The following is a 27,624-nucleotide window of genomic DNA, read 5'->3' on the forward strand; positions in this document are numbered from 1 at the left end:
CTAGTACAAATGTTAAAAGACAAAAGGTGATAAAACTGACTATAACTACAACAGTTAAGGGGTAGACATGAAGATATAAAATATGACATCAAAAACACAAAACATTGAGGAGGGGAGTAAAAAGTGTACAGCTTTTAGAATGTGTTGAACTTAAATGACTATCAGTTTAAAATAAGCAGATATGGTTATAGTCAACATATATGAATTCCATGGTAACCACAAGTCAAAAACCTACAAGAGATATACAGAAAACAGAGAAAAGAATACAAACATAACACTAAAGAAAATAATGAAACCCCAAAGGAAGAAACTAAAAGAAAAAGAAAAGAACAGGGAAGAACTACAAAAACAATCAGAAAACAAATAATAAAATGGCAATAAGTACGTAACTATGAATAATCACTTTAAATGTCAATGGACTAAATGCCCCAGTCAAAAGACATAGGGCGACTAAATGAATAAAAAAGGCCCATCTATATGCTGCCTTCAAGTGACTCCCTTCAGAGCTAAAGACACACACATATTGAAAGGGAGGGAATGGAAAAAGATATTTTATGCAAATGCAAATGAAAAAAAGCTAGGGTAACTTTAAAACAAAGTATACAGTAAAAGACAAAGAAGGGCGTTATATAATGAAAAAGGAATCAATCAAAGAAGAGGATATAACATTTGTAAACATATGTGCATCTAACATAGAGCACCAAAATATATAAAGCAAATATTAACAGACATAAATGAAGAAGTTGCCAATAATACAATAATAGTAGGGAGCTTTAACACACCACTTACATCAATGGACAGATCATCCAGAGAGAAAATCAGTAAGGAAACAGTGATCTTAAATGACACATTAGATCAGTTGGATTTAATAGATAATGACATTTTCATCCAAAACCAGCAGAATACACATTGTTTTCAAGTGCACATGGAATGCTTTTCAGGATAGATCACATGCTTGGCCACAAAACAAGTCTCAACAAAGTTAAGAGGACAGAAATTATATCGAGCATCTTTTCTGACCAAAACAGTATGAAACTAGAAATCAATTACAGGAAGTAAGATGGGAAAAACACAAATATGTGAAGACTGAACAATATGCTACTAAAAAACCAATGGGTCAACAAAGAAATCAAAGAGGAAGTCAGAAAATACCACAGGACCAATGAAAACCAAAACATAACTTTCCAAAATCTATGGGACACAGCAAAAGCAGTTCTAAGGGGGAAGTTTATAGCAATAGAGGCCTATCTCATGAAACAAGAAAAATATCAAATAAATAATCGAACCTTCCATCTAAAGGAATTAGAGGAATAAAAACAAACAAAGGCCAAAGTCAGCAAAAGGAAAGAAACAATAAAGACCACAGAGGAAATAAAATAGAGACAAGAATAAGAGAAAAGATCAATGAAACCAAGAGCTGGTTTTTTGAAAAGATAAACAAAATTGATAAAACTTTAGCTGGGCTTATGAAGAAAAAAAGAGAGGACCAAAATAAACAAAATAAGAAATGAAAGAGGAGAAATTACAAACAATATCACACAAAAAAGAAACAATCATAAGAGAATACTATGAACAGTTATATGCTGATAATTTGTACAACCTAGAAGAAATGGATACATTCCTAGAAACATACAATCTTCCAAGATTAAATGAGGAAGAAATAGATAATATGAACAGACCAATTACTAGTATTGAAATTGAATCACTAATAAAAAAAAAACTCTCAACAAACAAAAGTCCAGGACTGAATGGCTTCACAGAGGAATTCTACCAAACATGAAAAAGAGTTAATACCTATCTTTCTCAAACTATTCCAAAAAACTGAAGAGGAAGGAACATTCCCAAATTTATTCTACAAGGCCACCATTACTCTGATAGTAAAACCAGACAAAGACACTATGAAAAAAGAAAATTACAGGCTAATATATCTGATGAATATAGATGCAAAAATCTTCAACAAAATATTAGCAAACCCCATTCAACAATATATAAAAAGGATCATACACCATGATCAAGTGGAATTTATTCCAGGCATGCAAGGATGGTTCAATACCCACAAATCAATCAATGTGATCCATCATATTAGCAAAGCAAAGGATATAAATCACAAGATCACTTCATTAGATGCAAAAAGAGCATTTGAAAAAATTTAACATCCATTCATAATAAAAACTCTTAATGAATTTGGTATAGAGGGAACATATCTCAACATAATAAAGGCCATTTATGAGAAACCCACAGCTAATATTTTACTCAATGGTGAAAACAGAAAGCTTTTCCTCTAAAATCAGAATAAGACAAGAATACCTACTCTTGCCATTTCTATTTAACATAGTAATGGAAGTCCTGTCCACAGCAATCAGAGAGGAGGAAGAAAGAAGAGCTATCCAAGTTGGAAGAGAAGTAGTAAAACTGGCACTATTTACAGATGACATGGTAGTATCCACAAAAAACCACTAGAATAAGTACTGGGTTGGCCAAAAAGTTCGTTCAGTTTTAAGTTAAAAATAAAAGACAAATTTTTCATTTTCATGAAGAACTTTATTGAATGTATTTACTAACCAAATGAACATTTTGGCCAACCCAATAAATTCAGTAAAGTTTCAATATACAAGATTAACATACAGAAATCTGTTGCTTTTCTATACTCTAATAATGAGCTACAAGAAAGAGAAAGCAAGAATAAATCCCATTTACAATTGCATCAAAAAGAATAAAATACCTAGGAATAAACTTAACCAAGGAGGTGAATGAACTATTCTGAAAACTATAAGACATCGATGAAGGAAATTGAAGAAGATACAAATAAATGGAAAGATATCCTGTGTCCATGGGTTGGAGGAATTAATACTGTTAAAATGTCCGTACTACCCAAAGCAATCTATAGATTTAATGCAACCCTTATTAAAATACCCATGACATTTTTCACAAAACTAGAACTAATAATCCTAATATTTGTGTGGAACCACAAAAGACCCTGAATAGCTAAACAATATTGAGAAAAAAGAAAAAATCTGGAGATATCAGGCTCCTTGCCTTCAGACTATACTACAAAGCTACAGCAATCAAAACAGTATGGTACTGGCACAGAAACAGACACATAGATCAATTGAACAGAATAGATAGTCCAGAAATAAAACTAAGCATACATGGTCAATTAATCTCCAACAAAGGAAGCAAAAGTATATAATGGGGAAAAGACAGTCTCTTCAATATGTGGTGATGAGAAAATTGGAAAGCTACATGTAAAAAATGAAATCAGAACATTTTCTCAAACTATATACAAAGAAAACCTCAAAACGGATTAAAGACCTAAATGTAAGAATGAAAACCATAAAACATGTAGAAGAAAACATAAGCAGTACACTCTTTGACAAAAGTCTTAGCAATAATTTTTTTGGATCTGTCTCCTCAGGCAAGGGAAACAAAAAGGAAAATAAACAAATGGGACTTAACTAAATTTGAAAGCTTTTGCACAGCAAAGGAAACCATCAACAAATGAAAAGACAACCTACTGAATATGAAAAAAATAATTTCAAACATGTCTGACAAGGGGTTAATTTTCAAAATATATAAAGAGCTCATACAAGTCAATATAGTTTAAAAAAAAAAACCCTGATTTAAAAATGGGCAGAAGACCTGAATAGACATTTTTCCAAAGAAAATATGGAAAGATGCTCAACATCACTAATCATCAGGGAAATGAAATCAAAATCACAATGAGATATCACCTCACACCTGACAGAATGGCTATTATCAAAAAAACAACAAATAGTAATTATTGGCAAGGATGTGGAGAAAAGTGACACTGTTGTTGGGAATGTAAATTGGTGCAGCTACTATGGAAAACAGATGGAGGTTTCACAAAAAAATATAAAAATAGAACTACCATATGACCTAGAAAATTCTACCCCTGGGTGTATATCTGAAGAAAACAAAAGCACTCATTCAAAAAGGTATATGCATCCCAATGTTATTGCATTATTTATAATAGTTGAGATAAGGAAGCAACCTAAGTATCCATCAACATATGAATGGATAAAGAAGATATGGTATATATATACACAATGGAATATTACTCAGCCGTAAAAAAGAAGGAAATTTTGCCATTGGCAACAACATGGATGACCTGGAGGGTATTATGATTAGCAAAGTAAATCAGACAGAGAAAGACAAATACTGTAAGTTTTCACTCACTGGAATCTAAAAAAAAAGACAAACTAATGAATATAACAAAAAAACCCAGACTCATAGATAGAGAGAACAAACTGGTGGTTATCAGTGGAGAGAGGGGTTGGAGGAGAGGCAAGATAGGGGAAGGGGATTAAGAGGTACAAACTACTAGATATAAAATAAATAAGATACAGGGATGTAATGTACAGCACAGGGAATATAACCAATATTTTATAATATCTTTAAATGGAGTATAATCTATAAAAATATTGAATCCCTATGTATATGCCTGAAACTAATATAACACAGTAAATTGACTATACTTCAATAAAAAAAGAACAATAAATTCATACATATATAGTGAATAAAAACAATAGAGTTCAAAAACATTTATTTTTCGCTCAGTGCTGCTGCCACTGCTTCCCTTTCTTCTCTTTTTCCTCCTCCTTTTAAAATAAGCCACATTCCCCTGTCGTCGTGTCTCTTCCAAATGGTGTTTGGGTGTTGATCCATCCTGCAATCTGACCTGGGAGGGCTCCTGACGGCTTGCTGCCTGGTTAGCTGCTGGCCTCCTTGCTAAGTAGCTCCTCACTATGTTCTGGAGCTGTGTGAGAATGAGCTGTGGGATGGACCAGGCAGGCAGGGCTGTGAAGGAGGGCAGCAGCACCGTCCAGGCCTCCCACTAATGTTGGAGCGCCATAAATGCTTGGTGACCCTCCGTCTTATTCCATTCACTCAGTGGATCACTCAACGTGATCATCACTTTTGTCGAGCCTGGCGCATGCTTTCCCTACCAAACTGAAGTGATGAACAAACGCTTGAGCAACAGTCCAAAGCAGCATTTATCATTTGTTCTATCAAACCCAGTGGAAGCCCTTGTCCCCTGTGTAGCCAGACTGTGATTTCCACATGTTGGTTGCTGCTTTCTCTAGGCTGGGGCACATTTCATGAAGGTGGTCTCTGCAGGCATGAAAACATATACACAGAGCCCCTTTCCTACTTTCACATATGCCTTCCTGGATTAGTAAAACTAGTCTGGAAGCTGGACCAGGAATTTCTGGTTCTCAGTGTTTGTTGTCTTTAAGTTTCTCTGAATCGACTGAAGGGGTCTCAGTTGCACCAACAGATGTAAATGGCCCAGAGGAGAGAGGCAACAGAGAGAATCACCATGCTGTCCATCAGATAGTCAGAACTTATCCTTCTTATAACTGAAAATTTGTATTGCTTGACCTTCATCATGCCATTTCCCTTTCCCCAGCCCCTGGTAACCACCATTCGATTCTCTGTTTCTATGAGATCAGTGTTTTTCTTTTCTTTTCTTTTTATTCACATATAAGTGATATCATCCAATATTGGTCTTTCTCTTTCTGGCTTATTTCACTTAGCATAGTGCTCCCCAGATTCATCCGTGTTGTCTCAAATGGCAGGCTTTCCTTCTTTTCTATGGCTCAATAATATTCTTTTGTGTGTATAGGTATTTTATTTACCCAATTATTCACTGAAGGACATTTCAGTTGTTTCCATATCTTGGCTATTGTGAATAGCACTAAACAGAGCTACAATGTACATGGGTATGCAGATATCTCTTCTGTATACTGATTTTAATTCTTTTGTATATATACCCAGTAGTGGGATTCCTGGATCATATGGTAGTTAAATTTTTAACTTTTTGAGAAACCACCATACTGTTTTCCATAATGGTGGTACCATTTTACAGTCCCACCAACAAATATAAGGGTCCCCTTTTTTCCATATCCTTGCCAACATTTGTTATCTCATCTTTTTCATAATAGCCATCCTAACAGGTGTGAGGTGATATCTCACTGTAGTTTTGATTTGCATTTCCCTGATGACTAGTGATGTTGAGCCCCTTTTCATTGGAATTTATGTCTTTTTTTGGAATACCTCTTGGCCATTTGTATGTCTTTTTTTTTTAAGTATCTTTCAACTGCCCATTTTTAAAAATGAATCAATTGTCCCAGCCCACTACTTTATTGTTGATTTCGCAGACTTCATCAAATAGATGTGTATCCCTCATTTTAGAAGCCCTGTACCAGGAAGCAAGAGACTATGATTTTGAGACCCATCCTTGACATTTCCTAGCTGCATCATCCTGGTAACAATAATGTTGATAATAACCGCTTCCTTTTATTGAGCACTTACTATGTGCAAGGAATTTTATATACATTATTTGTAATACTGACAATACCATCAGTTTCAACCAGGGGCAATTTTGCCATACAAGGGATTTTGGGCAATGTCTGTTGATTTTCACAGTTTGGGGTATGGTGGGGCTACTGGCATCTAGTGAATAGAGACCACAGATATTGCTAAACATCCTACAATGCATTAGACAGCTGCCACCACAAAGAATTATCTGGCCCTAGATGTCTATAGTGCCAGGGTTGAGTAACCTGCAATAATTGTCGGGTAGATGCCACCCTTGTTTTACAGAGGGGAACCTAGTGGTTCAAAGAGGTGTAGTGACATGCCCCAGGTGTACATACAGCTAGGAAGTAGTAAGCCAAGATTTAAACATAGCTTGGTTTTGGCTCTTAAGTCCATTCTGGTAGCTTGCAGATATAGTAGAGATTTATAGAATATCTCCAAGTAGCTGAATCCTTTTGTAGTCATGCAGAACCCAGGCTGGGCTCTTGAGAGTCAGAGCCTGTAAAACTACCCAAGGACAGGGGAAGTACTACCCCAAAATAGGAAATAATCACTTTAGCTCACATAGAGCTCAGCACAGGGGTGAGTTGGATGTCTTTGTAGGACAGAAAGTCAGAATGTAAGCTCAGGGTTAAATCAGACTAAACAGACAGCTCTGCTGAAGAGCCAGTCCAAGTAGAGGTATCTGGGCATAAACTGGAGTCTCAGAAATAAAACAGAAAGGTTTGGAATAGAGTATGAGAGACCCCACAGAGAGAATCTGTGTGGCCCTAGGAGTAGAACCATAGGGGTTTTTGATAGTAGGTGTGAGGCTGTGCTCCACAAGGGGAAGGGACTGTGTACCAGAGTACAAGACAGATGAGACCTAGAACAAGTCACTTACTATCTATAAAATTCCGTTTCCTTTTCTGTGCAACTGGGAAAAACTTCCTTACCTATGTTGTAAGGCTCTGCAGAGGGGATGGATGTGAAAGAGATCTGTAAATGACTGCTGTGATTTAGACCACATGTATTCTAATCGTGATGTTCAAAGGCTCTTTGTCTCTTTCTCCCCAAATTATACCACATTCTTGGCTCCCTGTTCTTAGGCTGGTGCTAGCTCTGTGTGTATGTAATGAAAACAACCTGAATTTGTTCCTGTTTTCCCAATACACTGTCCCCAGTGGTCTGCAGTTTGTCTATTTACCTCCATCACCGTCTTTGTTCTACACTATCTTTGTGCTGTTAACATTATTTGTCAATAAATCATTGCCTTTTCCTGTGTTTGAGTGCCCAGAGGCCATTGAATTTGGGTTCATCTTGCAAATCCAAATAATGTAAGTAAAAAGTATAAATAATAGATCAGCTGCTTATTCCCCAGGGGTCTTGGCAGGCCTGTTCACAAGTGCAGTTTCTCTTAGTCTCTGCCTAGCTCAATTTTAAGGTCTGTGGGAACAGTGCTTAGATGTGAATAAGAAAATATCAGTGTGGTAGGTTCTTTTTCCTATCAATGATCTTCTTAAGAATTATGTGTGCAGAAGAAAAGTGTGAGGATACATGTGATCTGAAATAGACAGAATTTGGCAAACATCAGAATTCCAGCTTTTTTTCCCCTCACATTTTCAAGATGGGAGGAGGAAGAAGCAATGATAACCCTTGTGAAATTGCCACTGATATTTCAAAATGATAATAATAATAAAAATCTTCATTAAAATAGGAAAATTATCCTGCTGTGAATTTAACACATATTAGCCTCAGGCTCATTTCTATTAATTTGCTCTCATTTATTTAATTATTTTTTCCTCTCATACTCTTTCATGCAAAAGGAAGGCAATCAATGAAGGCACTTAACACAATTCTTTCCTCCTCACTCTAAGGGAAAGCTAACATGTCCAAGTTCTTATTCCTTAGATTTGCACAGAAAGCTTAGAATCTACCATACATATTCACTGTGCCCCTAGCCTCTCTCCCTTTAAAACTATCTTCCCGGGGCTTCCCTGGTGGCGCAGTGGTTGAGAATCTGCCTGCTAATGCAGGGGACACGGGTTCGAGCCCTGGTCTGGGAAGATCCCACATGCCGCGGAGCAGCTGGGCCCGTGAGCCACAATTGCTGAGCCTGCGCGTCTGGAGCCTGTGCCCCGTGACGGGGGGGGGGGGCCGCGGTGGGGAGAGGCCCGCGCACCGCGATGAAGAGCGGTCCCCGCACCGCGATGAAGAGTGGCCCCCGCTTGCCGCAACTGGAGAGGGCCCTCGCGCGAACCGAAGACCCAACACAGCCAAAAAAAATGAACAAATAAATAAATAAATAATAAAAAAAAGGAAAGGAAAAAAAAAAAAAAAAACTATCTTCCCCATAATTATCCAGGTTCATTTCTTAAGATATATATTTTTTACTCCCCAGCTGAAAAATATTCAACTGCTCTCCATTGACTGCATTAAAAATTAAAAGATAAAATGTAAACTCCTCACCTAGTGTTTAAGACTATCAAATTCAAATCTGTGGATTCTGGCCAAAGCGGAGTAACTGGGATGAGTATAACATTCTGTCCAAAATAACTAAAAAAAAAAAAAAGCTGGACGAAGCATAAGAAACAACAGTTTTCAGACATTGAACATCAGGGAGGCAGTGCTAAAGAGTGACTCCTGATAGATGGAATCCAAAAGAGGGAATCCCTACAACTGCCTGACTTTACTGTCTGGAGGGAGGTTCCAGGTCACAGCACAGGGATAGGGCTTAAGGCAAAGGACCGAGAACAGCTTGAGTTGATAGAGAGTTTATAAGGCAGAGTATCAGAAAAAAAGCTTCTCAGAGAGAAAGTACCAGACAGTTACAGAAGGTCCTTGAATCTTTATCTGAGTACTGATCAGAACATGCATGTGGGAAAATTACCCAAGGACAGGGGAAGTACTACCCCAAAATAGGAAATAATCACTTTAGCTCACATAGGTCTGGAAAGAGTTCTTGTTCCCACTAGCTAGAGTAAAAATTTCTCTTAATCGGTAAAATAGCAGGTAGAGTACTTGGAAGAATTTTGCCTTGGTAGTGAGATAAAATTAGCACTAGCCTAAAGCCTCCGCTGGTCCTGCTTGTTAGGCAAACTAGAAAGGATTAGGTTTGTGCTCAAGGAATTTAACTTTATTCTGCATCCCAGAATAAAGTTCAAGAATATTTATAGGAATATAAAACATCCAGCACCCAACCAGACAAAATTCACAATGACTAGTAGCAACCAATAAAAATTAACATGCCTGTAAAGAAGCAGGAGAACAGGACTGATGATAAGAGAAAAATCGATGAAGACTAACACACATGATAGGAGAATCACAGAAATTGCAGAAATCACACTATAGAATTAGTAGAGAAGATGTTAAAATTGTATAATGATATTCTGTAAGTTCAAAAAGGTAGAAGAAAGCATGAAAATGTTAATGAGACATAGAAGATATAAAAAAATCAAATATAATTTTTAGAGACAAGTAAAACAATGTCTGAGATTTAAACACACACACACACACACACACACACACACTCTGAATGGGAATAACAGAAAAATAGGCAGTTCAGAAGAAAAGAAAATTAGTAAACTTGAAAACATAGCAATGGGAACTATCTGAAATGAAACACAAAAAGAAAGAAATACTGAAAATAACATGAACAAAGCATCAGTGCTGTGGAACAATTTCAAGTGGCCTCATATATGTGTAACTGCAGTCCTTGAAAGGGAGCAGGGCAGAAAGAAATTTGAAGAAATAATGTCTTCAAATTTTCCAACTTTGATGAAAACTATAGACCGTAGATCCAAGAAGTTCAATGATCCCCAAATGAATTAACTTGAAGAAAACTACACTAAGATGTAGCCTAATCAATTTGCTGAAAACAAAAGATAAACAGATGGTCTTAAAAGGAGTTGCGGTGGGGACCATTACATACAGGTGAACACTGACATGAATGATCTCACAGGAGAATGGAACATCTTTAAAGTAGTGAAATGAAAAACTCATTCTGAAATTCTATATCTAGTAAAAATATCTTTCTAAAATGAAGGCAAAATAAATATTGTTTAATTTTTTTCTGATATAAAGAAGGTGAAATAATTTGTTACCAACTGACCTGCACGATAAGAAATGTTAAAGCAAGTCTTGCAGACAAAAGGAAAACTATCCCAGTAGAAATCTGCATCTATCAATGAAGAGCACTGGAAAAAGTGCTTTGCTCTTTCTTTTTTCCCTACTTTTAAAATCCTTTAAAGCATAAAAATAAAGAAATAATAAATAAATACATAAATCAATCAATCATATATAAGGTAATATATATTATACTAGGTAAAATGGTATATTACTTCAAGAAAGACTGTGATAACTTAAACATGTATACTATAAAATCCAAAGTAATCACTAAAATAACAGGAGAGAGTTATAGCTAAGTGAACAAATAAAATGGAATCACAAAATATTCAATTAATCTAAAAGAAGGCAGAAAAAGAAGAAAAATGGAGTAAGAACAGATTAGACAAATAGAATACAAATAGCAAGTTAATAGATTTAAACCTAACCAGGTCAATAATCACATTAAATGTCAATTAAATGGCAGAGATGATCAAACTGGATAAAAAGGGGAGGCCCAACTATATGTTGCTTAAAAGAAATACACTTTAAATTTAGAAACACAAATATGTTACAACTTAAGACATAGAAAAAATGCAATGCTAATAAAAATCAAAAGGATGTTGTAGTGAAAGTATAGTATATACTAGTGTCAGAAGAAGTAGATTACCAGAGATAGACTGAGACTTTTTATAATGATAAAGGGGCTGTTTCATCAACGGGACATGAGAATCCTAAATATTTATGCACCTAAGAAATGAAGCTTCAAAATACATGAAGGAAAAAACTAATAGATAGAACTACAAGGAGAAATAAACAAATCTGCAATTCTTGTCAGCTATTCCAGCACTCTGCTCTTTGTATTTTATAGAAAAAGTAGAAAGAAAATCAGTAAGGATCTAGTAGATCAGCCTACTGTAAACAAACTTGACCTAATTGACATTTGTAGACTCACTATATGACAAGAGCAGAATACACATTTTTTCAAGTGTACTTTTTGCAGTATCAACCATATTCTAAACCCTATTACAAGTCTCAATCAATATAAGAGGATTCAAATGATACCATGTATATTCTATGAGTACAATGGATTAAATTATAAATCAATAATAAAGACTTCTGGAAAATCCCCCCATATTTGGAAACTAAATAATACACACCTAAATATCCCATGGGTCAAAGACTATATCAAAAGGACATAAAAATATTTTAACTGAATAAAAATAAATACAACATTAAAAGGTTATGGAATGCAGCTAAATCAGGACTTAACAGGGAAATTTATAGCAGTAAACACATATATTAGAAAAGAAAGTCCCACACCAATGACTTTAGTTTCCACCATAGCATATAAAACCCTTCATAATCTGAATCTGCATATTTTTATAGTGACATTTCTCTCTGCTAACTACCAATCAATACTACTACCAGTGTCAGTAGTAGTTGTAACCTCAATTGTTGTAACAGCTGCTGCTAATTTCTTGGGCACTTACATGCCAGATGTTTTTTTCATACATTACCTCATTTAATATTCCAGTAAATATCACATGTCTGGTCTCATTTATTCCTTACTATAATTCCATGAGGCAGTATTATTATTATTATCTCCATTTTAATGATGAGAATACTAAGTTTTAGGGAGATTGTAGAACTTGTTCAAGGTCACATAATCACACTGCCATTGAAAAAATGAAAATCTGCTATGTGCAAGGCTCTCTTCTAAGTACAGGGCTAATGAGTTGCAGAATCAGGACTTAAATTCATATCTGCATGGCTTCCAAACCTATCCTCTTAGCCATCTTGCTTCATTGCCATTTATATACGCCCTGATTCTCTGTACACTTTCTGTGAACTTCAGAGGCTCAGTATAATGTTTGGAACATAGTTAGGATACAGGAATTAAGAAAGGAAATTTCATAATTCATTAAATGATTATTTTGTAACAGATCCTATGATTGTCTTTTACATATATTATCACCTTTATTCTTCAACAGGCCTATGTGAGCTTGGTATTATTATCTGCATTCCAGCTTTCAAATATATTTGATTCTTTCCTCTTTTCTACATCTTCTCTACTAGCGTTGTGGCCCAGGACACCACCATTTCTTGTCTAGACTACTGATACAGTTTCCTAATTGGTTTCCCAGCTTCCATTCTTGCCTCTTAAAAACCTGTTTTCCACAAAGCAGCAATACTACTTTAAAAAATAATATTTAAAAATTATACATCAGACCATGTATCTCCTGTACTTAAAAGACATCAAATGCATTTAGATTAAAAGACAAACTCCTTAAGGTGGCAAACAAGGATTGACATGATCTGGTTCTTGTTATCTTGTGAATCTCATCCCTTTCTACTTAACTTCTGGCTGCAAACAGCCTAGCCATACTAGGCTTTTAGTCTTGGAATATACCAATCCCTTTCCCATCTGTAGCTTTCACATGTGCTCTTCCTTTTATCTGGTGTATATTCTTGGATAATTCTATTCATGCTTCATATCCCACTTTGTATATGATTTCCTGTAATTTTTTGACCCTCTTCCAATATCAATTTGCCTCATTAATTCCTCTGATAGCTTACTGTTCTTTTGTTTTGTAGCTCTTACCACAATGTCAAATCATATTTTTATTTATGGCACTGAGATTCAGCAGAGATCTAGACGTCACACAGTCAACAGTCAATCCTCTATCTTACTCTATTTGCAGCAGCACTTTCCTCCCATTGTTGTCCTTTTTCTATTTTTGAAAAAAATTTCTTCTTTGGCTCCCATGACACCACTCTCCTATGTTTTTCATCCTCCTCCAAAGGCACTGCTTCTCATTTTTCTTTGCTAGAGCCCCCTTCTCTTCCAGAATTCTAAATGTTGGCAGGCCTTGGGTTCAGTTGTAGATGATGTTCTTTTCTCTATCTTATCTTTATCTCATATCTCATCTTTATACATGGCTTTAAATCTCAGTCATGCACTGATTACCACTTGCCTACTCGATATCTCTACTTGGATGTCAAACAGGCATCTCAGACAACATGACTGAAGCAGATTCTTCACATCCCCCAAACACATGAAACAGATTCTTTCAAGCCTTCTCCATCTGAGTAAATTGCTACATCATCTATTCAATTGCTCAGAAGAAAATATTTAGAAGTCACTCCAGATTGCTTTTTCTCAGACCTAATTATTAATTATTCATAAGTCCTGTTGACTCAAATTGGAAAAAACATCTGACATGAGATCTTTCTCACCATATCCACTGCCACATTCCTAGTCTAAGAGCCACCTTCTTGCCTCAACTGGACCCTGGCATTAACCTGATAACTGATATCTCTACCTATGCTCTTGCAGCCCTTGGAAGTTTCTTGAAAATGTGGACTGCCTCTGTTACTCTGTTGCTTTAGAGCTTAGAAGAGTACTTGGCTCTTAATAATCAAATATTCCTTGACTGACTGCCTAGATTTTCTCTGCTGAAATTGTTTGTTTGGGAAGACCTCAGTGATCTTTTAATTGGATGCCAAAGATTTAAAAATATTTTTCATGCTGACCTGAACAACTAAACCCCAGTTAAGGCAAAAAGTTCTGCAAGAGGGAAGAAATGTGATGACTCACCCAAAATATAGATTGGTCCTTTCCCAAGCTGGGAGCCCCCCTTTGAAATCTCAAAGGCCTCCCAGTGAAACTAAAGCATCATCTAAAGAGGGGAAAAGGGACCAATTTCAGATCAGGAAGCTGAGGTCAGCTTAGGTTGGCAACAATTAGTTTTATTAAATCTCCAGCTCTTTCCAAAATTTAAACATGTTTGCAACATCTTTGTGATGGAGTTGAGGTTTTAGAAACTAGCTGGAAATATGACAGTGAGCTTGTATTTGCATACTGACTATATTCTATTTTGTACAAGCCTCTGCGAATACAAAGAGAGAAAGACAGGGAGGGAGATGGATATATCACAATCAATCCCAGTGCAGCATAATCAGCACTACAGCAGAAAAGGAGAGAAGAACAGGTGCATAAATACTGGGGAGTCAGTAAGGATCTATGCAGAAGGTGACATTGGGAGGGCAAGCAATGCATTCACCTGGCAGACCAGAAAGGAAGGGCATTCAGGAAAAAGCAAGCATTTTGGTGAAGCTGGGTGGTTGGATGTTTCAGTGAGAGTGGTAGAACATGGGGCAGACCAAGTCGACTCACAGAAGGTCTCAAACAGGCTAAGGGGTGTGGATTATGATCTTGAAAAAATAATAAGCTGAGTTACGATGATTTTGAAGCTAAGACAGAGGGAAGGTGATGACCTCCAGAGAGTCAAAGTTGGACTTCCTTAGTTTAGAGATAGGGTGGTGGCGCCTTCATTCTTTATTTTTTACCCTAAAAATGTTCAGATAGATATAGTAATGTTCAGGCCCATTCCCAATGTAGGATGGGGACAATTCTGAAGTAGGAAAGGCTAGTACTTGTTGTAGGTATGGAGCGTTAGTGTTAGAAGGAGGAGTCTTTGAGCAACTACTCTGTGTATATATGCACATACATGTACATAGGGATGTATACACACACACTCACACACACACACACATATGGTCATTTTCCTTTTTACATGAATGTTCATGGAAACTTTATTTGAAATAGCCCCCAAATGAAAGCAACCTAAATGTCCACCAATACATGAATGGATAAACAAACCCTGGCGTAAATCTGTACAATGGAATACCACTCCTGACAAAAGGGAATGACAGCTAATACATGTACAGACAAGAAGAAATCTCAGAACACCCAAGCTGAGAGAAAGAAGCCAGATTGAAAAAAGAGCACATTTTATGTAAGTCCATCTATATAAAATTTTTGTTTAATACATTTATTTATTTTTGACTGTGTTGGGTTTTCATTGCTGTGTGCGGGCTTTCTCTAGTTAAGGAGGGGGGGCTACTCTTCGTTGTGGTGTGCGGGCTTCTCATTGCAGTGGCTTCTCTTGTTGCGGAGCATGGGCTCTAGGCGCGTGGGCTTCAGTAGTTGTGGAGCGCGGGCTCAGTAGTTGTGGCTCGCGGGCTTTAGAGTGCAGGCTCAGTAGTTGTGGTGCACGGGTTTAGTTGCTCCACGGCATGGGGGATCTTCCCGGACCAGGGCTCGAACCCATGTCCCCTGCATTGGCAGGCAGATTCTTAACAACTTCGTCACCAGAGGAGCCCTAAACATTTTCTAAATGCAAACTTTTTTTAGTGAAAGAAAGTGTACCTGTAACTGTCTGGGGTGTGGCCCTATTTTTAACCTTACAAGAACTGCACAGGATAGGCCCTATTATTATTTCCATTTTATAAATAAAGAGACGGTGTCTGCAGTGGTACATTGATATTCTGGGAGTCTTTCTCTGACACCAGACCTTAACATTGTTTTAACCTTAATATGATGTTAGTATTTTAATGAGTTATCATAATAACTTTTACTCTTCACTTTTTATAACAGCAAGATTTGTATGGGTTTTCTGCTGTTTATGGTCTGTAAATACCCCAATCTGGCAGCATATAAAAATCACCTGGCGAACTTTTTAAGACAGAGATTCTTACTTATCCTAGACAAGTAGTTCTCAAATGTTAGCGTGTATTAGAAATGTCTGGGAAACTTGGTAAAAATAAAGAGGTAGGATGTCTGTATTTTTGTAATAGCACTTCAAGTGATTCTTATTATTACTGAAATTTGATAATCACTGTCCAAATAAATTAGTATGTCCTGGGTTGTGGTTTGATATTTGTATTTTTAAAAGGCCTATCAGATGGTTCGGCAACCAATCCATGGGAGAAATTTTGGCTGTAGGATAAAATCTAAATTCATTATCATCTTGTATAGAATCCTTCAAAATCTGGCTGCAAACTACTTTACCAGTCTCATCGGTCACTCTCTTCCAAACAGCATACATTCTTGCCAGCCTGAACATCTCACAATTCCTCCTAGTACCATCCAGTGGAACGTCCACCATGTAGAAGGCATTGTTCTTTCACAACTTCAGCTCTTTCCACACCTTTTCTCAAAATGCTCACCCTCTGTCTCTCTTTTTTTTTTTTTATATAAAGAGGAAATCTTTTTTTTTAATAAGGTTTATTTATTTATTTATTTATTTATTTATTTATTGGCTGTGTTGGGTCTTCGTTTCTGTGCGAGGGCTTTCTCTAGTTGTGGCAAGCGGGGGCCACTCTTCATCGCGGTGTGCGGGCCTCTCACTATCGTGGCCTCTCTTGTTGCGGAGCGCAGGCTCCAGACGCGCAGGCTCAGTAGTTGTGGCTCACGGGCCTAGTTGCTCCGTGGCATGTGGGATCTTCCCAGACCAGGGCTTGAACCCGTGTCCCCTGCATTGGCAGGCAGATTCTCAACCACTGCGCCACCAGGGAAGCCCCCCGTCTCTTTTTACAGAGTCATTTATTAGGTAAAATTCTCAAAATATCTTCTCCTCATCAAAGCCTTCTCTGATATCCCAGGCTCCTTCCTCTATGATCTCTTGGCATTTTGGAATCATCATTTATCACTTAAACTTGTATGTTCTCTGTTTACATACTTCACTGACTACATCTGAAGTCAGGAAATCTAATGAAAATCACACAGACGTTTAAATCCTATGGATTTGTGTACATTCCCAGCTCTGACACTTAGTAGCTGTGTGAACTTGGTCAAGTTATTGAACTTCTCTATATCTCAGCTTCCTTCTATGAAATTACAGTAATGACTGGATTTCTTTCATAGAGCTTTTCAAAGGATTGAAGTGGTAACAAGTAGAAAGCATCTCCTACAGTAACTGGCAAATAGTAAGCACTCAGTGTAGGCTGGTCATTATTAATGTTTAGGATAATGTATTGTCTTATTTACCTTCATATTTCCAGTACATGGGAGGCTCCAAAAGGTCTGCTGGATGAATTTATCTTCCATATAACTTGAGTACACAGAAAACCTTCTGTTCTAGGAAAGACCATTAGAGACAACTTTTGCTAAACTACAAACCATGTTTCTGGCAAGAGACAGGTCCTGATGCAATGCAGCATCTACATCACATACGACAGGTACACTAACTCTGGGCCTTGTTCAAGACTTGCCACACATGCCCAATTGCAATGCTCATGCTTACGAAGCTTGCAACTCAAGCATAACTTGTATACCTTATGTAGATCACCACATTTTCCAGAAACATCCTGGAATAAGCCGCTCTTGGCTTTGGAAGTTTGTGGCCATGGAAACAACTCTCACACTCCCACATTTTATTCCAGGGAAACTGGGCGGAAAGACTTCTATGAACACACACACAGAAGTTGCTTTGAAGGAGACAGCACACAATCTGGTGGGGTGTTTTAACAATGAAGCCAAGGCTAATTACCAGGAATCTCCAGCAGTCTTTACAGTGAAAAGAGCAAGCGTTGTCGGAGAGGCAGAGGAGAAAATGGGCAAGGGTGCTACTCACTGATTTCCAGGGTCTGGATTCTATTTATCTTTGGGGACTGCCAAAGTAGCAGTGAAAAAAAAAAAAAAAAAGAAATAAAATGCAACAATGATCTCTCCAGGCATTTTGATTCCTTTTGGAGTTTTACTGCCAAACGGCTGACCCTCTGAATTTCTGCACCGATGATTCAGGTGCATTAAGGAGTAAGAGCAAGAAGGAGGTGAAGTAACACAGTCCTAATTGAAGTCCTCTGGTGATTAATTTTGCCACTGCTTCATTCCATCCTCCACAAAGTCACCAGCAAAGTATTCCTAAAATCCTAATCAGATGCATTCACTCTTGACCAAAGGCCTTCGATAGCAACCCACTGTTTACAGGATAAAATCCAAATTCTGTAATAGAGAATATGAGTCCCTTCATATCTGGCCCCATAAGTATCTGTTACCTCATGTTCTCCCACATTTAATTTTATGAAACTGTTCGTCCCAGAATGAATAATGTTGTTTCCTTCAACTCCGTGCCTTTGCAAAGTTCTCTTCTTTTTTTAAAAACGCCCTTCCTCATTTGATCTGCTTAGCCAACACCTATTCATTTTTTAAGACCTTGTGTTATGCTTTCTTTGATCACTCCTATCTTCCCCAGGCTTCCCTCCCATGAGGTGACTATGTCTGTCCGAACGCTACTAGCTCTAACACATATCCTTATCCTAATACTGCAATGCAATTAGATATTGACATGTCTCCCCCATCGGACTGGCCAGTCCTTGAAGGCAGGACCTGGTGTTGGAGGAGGGACTTTCCATACTTCTGCCCACTTCTACCTCCACAGGCCCCCCTCACTTTGGACTTGCACCCTGTATCCTGCTCATGCGTGTGGGCTGACACGAAAAGAGAGATGGCTACTAACATTTTGAGTTGGGTAATGGAGAGAGTATTACAGAAAGTAATACTTCCTATGTGCCAGACATCATGGTGGGAATATGAGGCTAAATTAAACAGAGAGCTTCCTCTTGAATTTTCACTTCTGGAATAGCTATCATATTTATTAAATTGTGAGAGTTACTTTAGTATGTTATCTCAATTAATTAAACAAAACAACCTTAGAAGATAGGTCCAATTGTTAGCAATTTTAGAAATGGGAATAAGTGTTAAATGGCTTTTCCAAGATCTTACATCTTGTAAGAAGTCCAGAATGGGAACAGAGTTACAAGGTGAAGAACATTCTTTAAATAATTAAATTTCCGATTTATTAAGCATCTGCTGTTTTAGGAATTAAGTTCCATACTATATTATCACTAATTTATAATAAGCCATTATGATAATAAGGATTGTCTCCATTTTGTTGATAAGGAATCTGCTGCTGAGAGAGACAAAGTCATTCTTCTTTGAACACAGAACACAGAATAGGCGAGAAGCAAAATCAGTATTTGAACTTGGACCCAACTGACACCAAAACACCAAACTTCCTAAACCCATGCTTGTTGAAATTTTTACTTCATGGTCACCCAATTCCCTTGTATTATTCAAGAGCTCATAGAAACCCACACAGAAAGCCCCCTAAGAGAATGAAAGTTTAAGCAGTCTCTGTAGGATCATAGTAAGGTAGAGGGAAAAGGTCATCCCTCTGAAGAGGTAAATAAAGGGGTTTTGGGAATCTCTGTGCATGCATAGAAAGAATCTATTATTAAAGGCTATTTTAGGAAGCAAAAATGGAAGAATCTGCTTCTCTCCTTTCCTGTTTTCTGGTTCTTATACATCCAACAAGGAATCCATCCAATGGGCCCTTTGGTAAGAGTTGGGATAATGTAGATAGTGAATGACCAATATGGTGAAGACTCAACACCACACTCTTTGAGGGGAATTTAAAAGAGCATGGACATTTTAGACAGGATAATGAATGATGAATGATTCAGCACATGTAAGAGAGAACTCTTCAAGTATTTAAAAAGGAAGGAGCAAAAGGAAGATAGAAACCCCCAGGAAGATTAAATTTCCTCCTAGGGTCGCTATGTAGAAACAACCAAGAAACATGTTTCTTCCTAAATGATATAAGGGAAGAAGTTCTGAAATTACATCAGGGAAGGTGGTAAGCTGCCCATCATAGGAGATGCTCCAATAAAGGTGGCATGACCGCTTGGTGGGGGTGTTGTAGAGAAAATTCAACAACTGTTAAGGTCTTTAAGTTTCTGCCATTCCAGGCCCCTCTGATTCTGAGAGCTGCATTGAATTCAAATGAATAACACTAAAATCATATTTACCATAGGCATTATTGTGTCTCTAGCCATGTGAGGAGATGGACGTTGTCTTTGCTGTTTAGATGGGAACATCTAGTTGGGAATAGAATCCAATCACAGTAGGTTCCAAATGGACCAGCCACTGAGGTATAGCAAATCAGAGCCCCTTAGGGGAGAAGATGAGTCACAGATTCCAATCATAGCTGGTGTCGTTACAGTCTCCCGGGTCCTGTGCTACATGGCATTGAAATAGGCTGAAAATATTATCTACTTGGGGTGATAAAATATTCCTTGGTAAGCATGCAGATTCATTTTCCTAAAACAAATAAATCATTTGCACTTTTCTTCTCCTAGATTTTCTATTAGCAGGGTTAGAATCCTGTCTGCCAAAATTCTGTCTAAAAGTAAGTATAGTTTTTCAGAGGGACTGTATGAAGAGTAAACACATGAAAGGTCCCATACCAGGGGTCAAACTCAATGCAAAACATTTGCCTGTTTTGATGGGAGCTGTCTAATCAGGGCTACCAAAATGTACACGTTTTGTGAAGAGCTCAGGGGCCTAAATTCCCAGTAACATCTAATTTTCATTGAAGTCATATACTGAAGAACACAAATGGCTTTAGGTATTGAAGGGAAAACTGTTGCCCAGACCATAAATTCTATCTAATAACTCAAACTTCTATTGTTTTCCCCTTGAGTTTCAGTATGCTCAGTCTGAAATTTGAATGCTAAATCTAGGCCAAACGGAACTTTCTTAAAGAATTCCCAGTCCTGGGGACTTGGAGGTTGTTTTGAAAACACTTGTAATGGGAGCATTTCTGCAGAGGTAACATGTACTGAATTTACTCTTTGAAAAGTTACTTTTGAGCACTATCTCTGTGCCAGGTATTCTGCTGGGCATAGGAGTGGGCAGTATGATTAAGACATAGTTCCTGCCCTGAACAAACTCATAATTCAATGGTGGGGAAGACAGATTTACAAGTTTATAATGCACAGTATTCTAAGGGTTACATGAGAGGTATTTATAAGGAATAATAGTGATGTAAACAAGGGACTAATTGACTCTGCATCCTGCGTATGGGGGTTGCGTGGGGGGCGGTAAAGAGTGTAGGAGAAAGTTTCTCAAAAGAATGAATGTGCAACCTGAGAGCAAGATGTTGGAGTTAACCTTTTCCTATGTATGTAAAAGATGAAAGGGAATTCCAGAGAGAAGGAGGAGAATCTGCAAAGGTGCCAAGGTGTGGCAAAGCATGGCATATTTAGAAAAACCTGAATATGGCTAGTAGGGTACCAGTAGAGTTGTACAGGAGATGGGGCTGGGAGATAGCACAGAGTAAAGGAAGTGCTAGCCTGTGCAAATGTAAGCATCCTTTGTCTGTGGGGAGCCAAAACATTTGTAAAGAGGGAAGTGACATGATCAGATTTATTATTTATAAATGTATGCATCCATAATATAAAGATTGGACTGGAGGGGAAAGAGAATGGAATCTGGAAGCACAATTAAAAGTTGATTACAAAATTTCTAAGTTTGATAAAATCTAGTGGTGGTAAGCTGATGGGGAAACATGCATTCTCATACACTGCTGGTGGAAATGTAAATTGGGACACGTTTTTTAGAAGACAATTTCATAATATGTAGCAATTACGTTTCTAGAATTTTTCTTATGGACATATTCACACACATGCATAACAATATTTGCTATGAACAATTGTGAACAACCTAAATGTCCATCAAAAGGGAACTGGCTAAATAAAGAAGCATATACTTATACAATGTAAAGGTGTATTGTTAACGGAAAAGAAATGAGTTGCAATACAGGCGATAGCTAGCTAGTTAGATGAGATAGATATTGGTAACCACCCTGTTATGAATAACTAGCAAAGCTAAACCCAAACTAACAATATAGTTTGAAGGAAGTGGAGTGCTACAAAATTATCATAGGTCTAAGATTCAGGAAAAAAAAAGGAAATCTGGAGAAATGAGCCCAATATGTAGGGTAGTTTTTCTACTAGAAGTGTCTGCTGATTCTGGATCAGACATCTAAGAAGCTGAGAAGTTGTATATACAGATTCAACAGATTCCTAGAACTAAGGGCAAAAAAATGAAGTTTGATCTTCCCAAGCTACGAAGCATGATTCTGATAAACAGCTTTATTTCCGGTTGAGAAGTTAAAGGTCTACACCTAGGAGTAATGGTGAAGCAGAAATATATTTTCCCTCCAAGAGAATGAAGTCTAGCTTCAAAACATCTTAATCTCAAATTGGACAGATCCAGGATAGCTACTGACACTAATGAATCTGCCCAAAGTCAATGTACGTATTTTCTGGAGGAATATATATTATCCTAAGTTTAAATTAAATACACAATTTTATTTTATGTAAAATGACCAGAATTCAGTAAAAAATAACAGGGCAAAAGAAGAGATGAGAGATAGGACTGAAAATCAGTAGATGTAATACACAAAATAAACAAGCTTATGGGGGATGCAGATAGTGGAGTGTAAAATAGAAACATTTAAAATAGCTTTTCTCTGGGTATACTCTCTGTAGTGGGATTGCTGGGTCACATGGTAGTTTCATTTTTAGTTTTTTAAGGAACCTCCATACTGTTCTCCATAGTGGCTGTATCAATTTACGTTCCCACCAACAGTGCACGAGGGTTCTCTTTTCTCCACATCCCCTCCAGCATTTATTGTTTGTAGATTTTCTGATGATGCCCATTCTGACCTGTGTGAGGTGATATCTCATTGTAGTTTTGATTTGCATTTCTCTAATAATGAGTGATGTTGAGCATTTTTTTCATGTGTTTGTTGGCCATCTGCATGTCTTCTTTGGAGAAATGTCTGTTTAGGTCTTCTGCCCATTTTTTGATTAGGTTGTTTGTTTTTTTGATATTGAGCTGCGTGAGCTGTTTGTTTACATTCACCCTAATGTTCAGCACTAATTGCAGCACTATTTACAATAGCCAGCACATGGAAACAACCTAATGTCCATCAACAGAGGAATGGATAAAGAAGATGTGGTACATATATACAATGGAATATTACTCAGCCATAAAAAAGAATGGAATTGGGTCATTTGTAGAGATGTGGAACCTATCATACAGAGTGAAGTAAGTCAGAAAGAGAAAAATAAATATTGTATATTAACACATATATGTGGAATCTGAAAAAACGTGTATAGACGATCTTAATTACAAAGCAGAAATAGAGACACAGACGTAGAGAACAAACATATGGATACCAAGGGGGAAGGGGGGGGGTGGGATGAATTGGGAGAATGGGATTGACATATATACACTATTGACACTATGTATAAAATAGATAACTAATGAGAACCTACTGTACACAGGGAGCTCTACTCAATGCTCTGTGGTAACCCAAATGGGAAGGAAATCCATAAAAGAGGGGATATATGTATACATATAGCTGATTCACTTTGCTGTACAGTAGAAACTAGCACAACATTGTAAAGCAACTATACTCCAATAAAAATTTTAAAAAATTAAAAAAATAAAATAGCTATGCTTAATGCATTCAAAGAAATACAAAGATAGTACTAAGAATTCAGCAGAAAACTCTATAAAATAACCAAATGAAAATTCTAGAACTTTATCTATATCTATATGATAAAGAGAGATGGTATTTCACACACTTACACATTCACAAAATTTAAAATCCTCTTTAAGGGTATTTAATCTAGTTCTTCCCCAATTCCTCACCCCTTTTCAGCCTCTGAAACTTGAACTGCTTCAACCATGGCTCCATCAAGTGGATTTTCAGATACTGCTTGAATTCCTCTAGTGATGGGGAAGTCATTATGTCCCAGGGAAGCAACACTCAGTTTACGGCTCAGTAACAGAATTCTGAGAGTTAAATTATGAGAATTGGATTTAATAATGTTTGAAAATAATTTGACTGTAGGATTACACGTTCTTATGCATACACACACATATATTAGAGCAATAGAAACAGTGTGAAGAAATAGGTAAACACTGATAGTTTATGCTCACGAGTAGTGTAAAACATGCTTACATGAAACTATTCAGAGACTTGTTGACATATTTATACATATCACATAGCATCACTTACTCATCATTTTAACTATGTCAGAAAATGAGAATATTTTGCTCTTTTCAGTGAGGATAAGGCCATTTCCTATGCCTTGAAGAGTTACAGAACAAACCCTTATTTAATGGGTCTCACAAAAAGATATGATGATAATTTCCCATTGTACCACTGCTTACAATGTTGGCTGGTCCGCCCTGACCCTCTGCACGCAAGATTTTCCCTTCGGTAGGCCACAGGAAGACACCTGTGTGAGGAGAGGGTTCAGGTGGAATTTGGCATCTTGGGATAAGCTGCTTTTTCTCACTGTGCAATGAGTTATATCTATTCCTGTCCCTTCATCTGGAACACCATTATCTCATATCCTTACCATTCATCACCTTTTGGGGTCAAGGGCTGAATAAAATGAAGACTGAGGTATAGAAAGATGAAGTGTTGTACAAGGTTCCATAGTTAAGTGATAAAGGCAGAATCTGAACCCAGGTAGTTGGGCTCCAAGGCCCATGCCAAGGATGGCAGAGCAGAAAATGAGAAGAGTCTGGGTCCCTGATAGCATTACCGGGTGCCAAAACCAGCCCCTGACACCTTGATCAGGTTACATTCAGAAGGCAAATCTCTGACTTGTTTAAGCCACTGCAGCAGGGGTTTTCTTGCAGCTAATTCAATCCCGCTTCCGTTTGGCTTGTTGTGATATCAGGAGAGAGCCCTGAGCTGGATGCCAGTTGACCTTGGGTTGCGTTCAAGCTCAGCCTGGTAACTAGCTGTGTAACACTGTAAAAGTCACTTCCACTCCTTGGGTGCAGCTTCCTTGTCTTTGAAAGGAGAGGACCAAATGAGATTCCTGTCTAAGCCTTTCAGTCTCCTCTTCTGAGATTCTTCCTGTTTCTCATGGCTGCCGTTTCATATTTTCTGATGTGTTAATTGTAACATCAAAGGATAGACTAGCACTGGGCAAGTCCTTTGCTTTCAGAACAGCAAATGCAGAGATGCGTCTGAACCTGGCCCTTGTCCTTTACCACCCTGCTGGTTAGTAGTTCATAAAAGTCACTTGAGAAACCAACACATGTTGAACTTAATACCATCAGAGACCAGCTTGCCTTATAGTCTTAATATCTCACCATTTCCCTCTATAATTATCCACCAGGCACAAGAATTTCTATTTAATTCTGTTAAAAAAGCCTTGCACAACCCTGGAATCAGCAATAGCTGGAGTTAACGAGAACAGTTTATCCAAGAGAAGACAGTTTTGTCAGGCCAACTACACATAGTAACTTAACTTTGCTCTTTCTTGGTCATTCCTCGGAGATGTTGGAATCACTCTAAATCATCATTTTAGTTTCAGTATGAGAAATTGTCTGCTTTCACGAAATGTCAACAAAATAAGACAAAACAACCAAAATCCCGAACACAAACACAAATAAGTTCTGGTGATAATACAGCACAAGGTATCAATATAATAAACACTAAACCTGTCTTATTCATCAGCTCTCAGGCTTTTATTGCCTGATCATTAAGAAAAACACTACAGGAATGCAGTTGTCTGATGGGCTTTAAGGACATACAGAATCAGGGGCTAATTAAGCAGGACTGGAGCTTAAAGATCATCTTGTCCAAAGTTTTTCTCAATTTTTGCTGCAGGTTAGAATAGCCCAGGGCTTTTTAAAAATCCCCAAGTCCAGGCTTCACCCTAAACCACTTAAATCAGAGTCTCTGTGAGTGGCACACAGATAGTGCATTCTAAATCTTCCAGGTGGTTCTATGTACAGCTAAGGTTGAAAACCACTGATCTCAGTCAACCCCCTCCCCCCACCCCTGGCCCTCCCCACCCCTCGCCTTTTATTCACATGAGTGGCTGAGGCTCAGTGGGGAACCAGCTTGACCAAAGTCTCATCATCATCTACAAACTGAGGTCTGTGATGCCTGTGGTTTTTGCTCCCTACCATCTCAGAGCCACCTCACACCCTGGGAATTCTGGTCTCAGACAATCTCAACCACACCGCCAATTCCAAAGCCCGTGTAGAACTGTAATTGCAAAGGCATGGAAAAGAACTTTGACTCAGACATTTTGAGAATCAACCTGAAACTTTTCTTGCCTACAAAAATCCATTATGAAGGGAGACAGGCTAGGTAGCTCAGGGTCTGCGGAATGATCACGCTGTGTAGCAGAGGGGAGTCATGGGGGCTGGGAGAGGGACAGTTAGAGGGAGGGAGAGGAAAAAAGCAAGCTACATCTGCTGGGTGCCTACTTCTCTGAGCAGGGGCCAAATGCTAAACACTTTACACAGATGAGCTAATTTAATCTTCAAACCCAGGCTCTTTAGCTGGTATGTACAGAAATAGCAGTATTGGTTGTTAAGATACTCAAATAATTCTATTGAGATTGGTAAATAGCTGTTGCTCCAAGACAGCTGATTGCTACCCCTTTTCCTGGCCCCGTTTCTTCTTTAGGACCCCCTAACCCCTCCTTGATTCAGCACCCAGAGTGTTAACACATGGCATGGCGGATGCGTTTGGACCCTGCTCTAGGGCTAAAGTCCCAATCCTTTCTGATTACTCAGTTCTCATGCTTCGTGAACTGTTAAATCTTTTAAGTCTCACCTCTGTTCACGTCCTCCCTCCTCCTATAGCAAGACAGTTCCATAGCTTTACAGATGAAAAAACAGATGCTCAGAGAGGGTGCAAGACTTGCCCAAAGTCACACAGCAAATAACTGGCAGTCACCCCAGCCACTTCCTGCACTTGAGTCTTTAGGCAGTGCCTGTGTTTGAAGAATGATGCCTGGTAGGTGCTCTGGGATCAACGGTGCATTTAATTCTTTACCTCCTTCTCTTTAAAGCCTTAGCATGAAAAGAAGAAAACTATAACGGCTCTGCTTTGCTTGTCTCAGATACAACATGTACTAGGATGACTGCAGTGAAGATATCAACATTGCCTGTGGGTATTTTTTTTTAAACAAACAAACAAAAAAATTGATTTGAGGGGAAAAGAATGACAGTTTTAGGTCCAGCCTGAGAACTTGTCTCCAGGATTGGAGTCTGGAGTAAATCAAGTAACCACATTGCCTATATCTACCAACTACCCCGCTCCTCCCCTTCCTCATTTCAGAATCCCCACCCAGAGACTTCAAAATAGTACTTAACACTCTCAGGTACTGCCAGGCCTGTGTGGGCATTACTCTGTAATGTGGGAGAAGCACTTACACGCAAAGAGTGCTCAGTAAGTAACATTTACTGCCCCTTTACCACCACTTTTCCACAGCACGAATAAATCTGGAAAACATTTTTTAATATTGCAGAGCGGGGCTATTTATTCTGCATTGAACTCCACTTTCTTATCCTCCTGAGACTTGTAAAGAATGTTAATAAATTCTGTAAATTGTAGAATTTCATCAGCAAAAGAGAGAAAATGATCCAGAGTTAGTTCTCATTATTCGAGCAAATGCTTGGACGCAAGACCACGGGTTCAGGGCTTACTTCATGGAGGGCACAGCCTTTGGCAT

This window comes from Balaenoptera acutorostrata, chromosome 9, assembly GCF_949987535.1.
Source record: "Balaenoptera acutorostrata chromosome 9, mBalAcu1.1, whole genome shotgun sequence".
In the NCBI taxonomy this organism is placed as follows: domain Eukaryota; kingdom Metazoa; phylum Chordata; class Mammalia; order Artiodactyla; family Balaenopteridae; genus Balaenoptera; species Balaenoptera acutorostrata.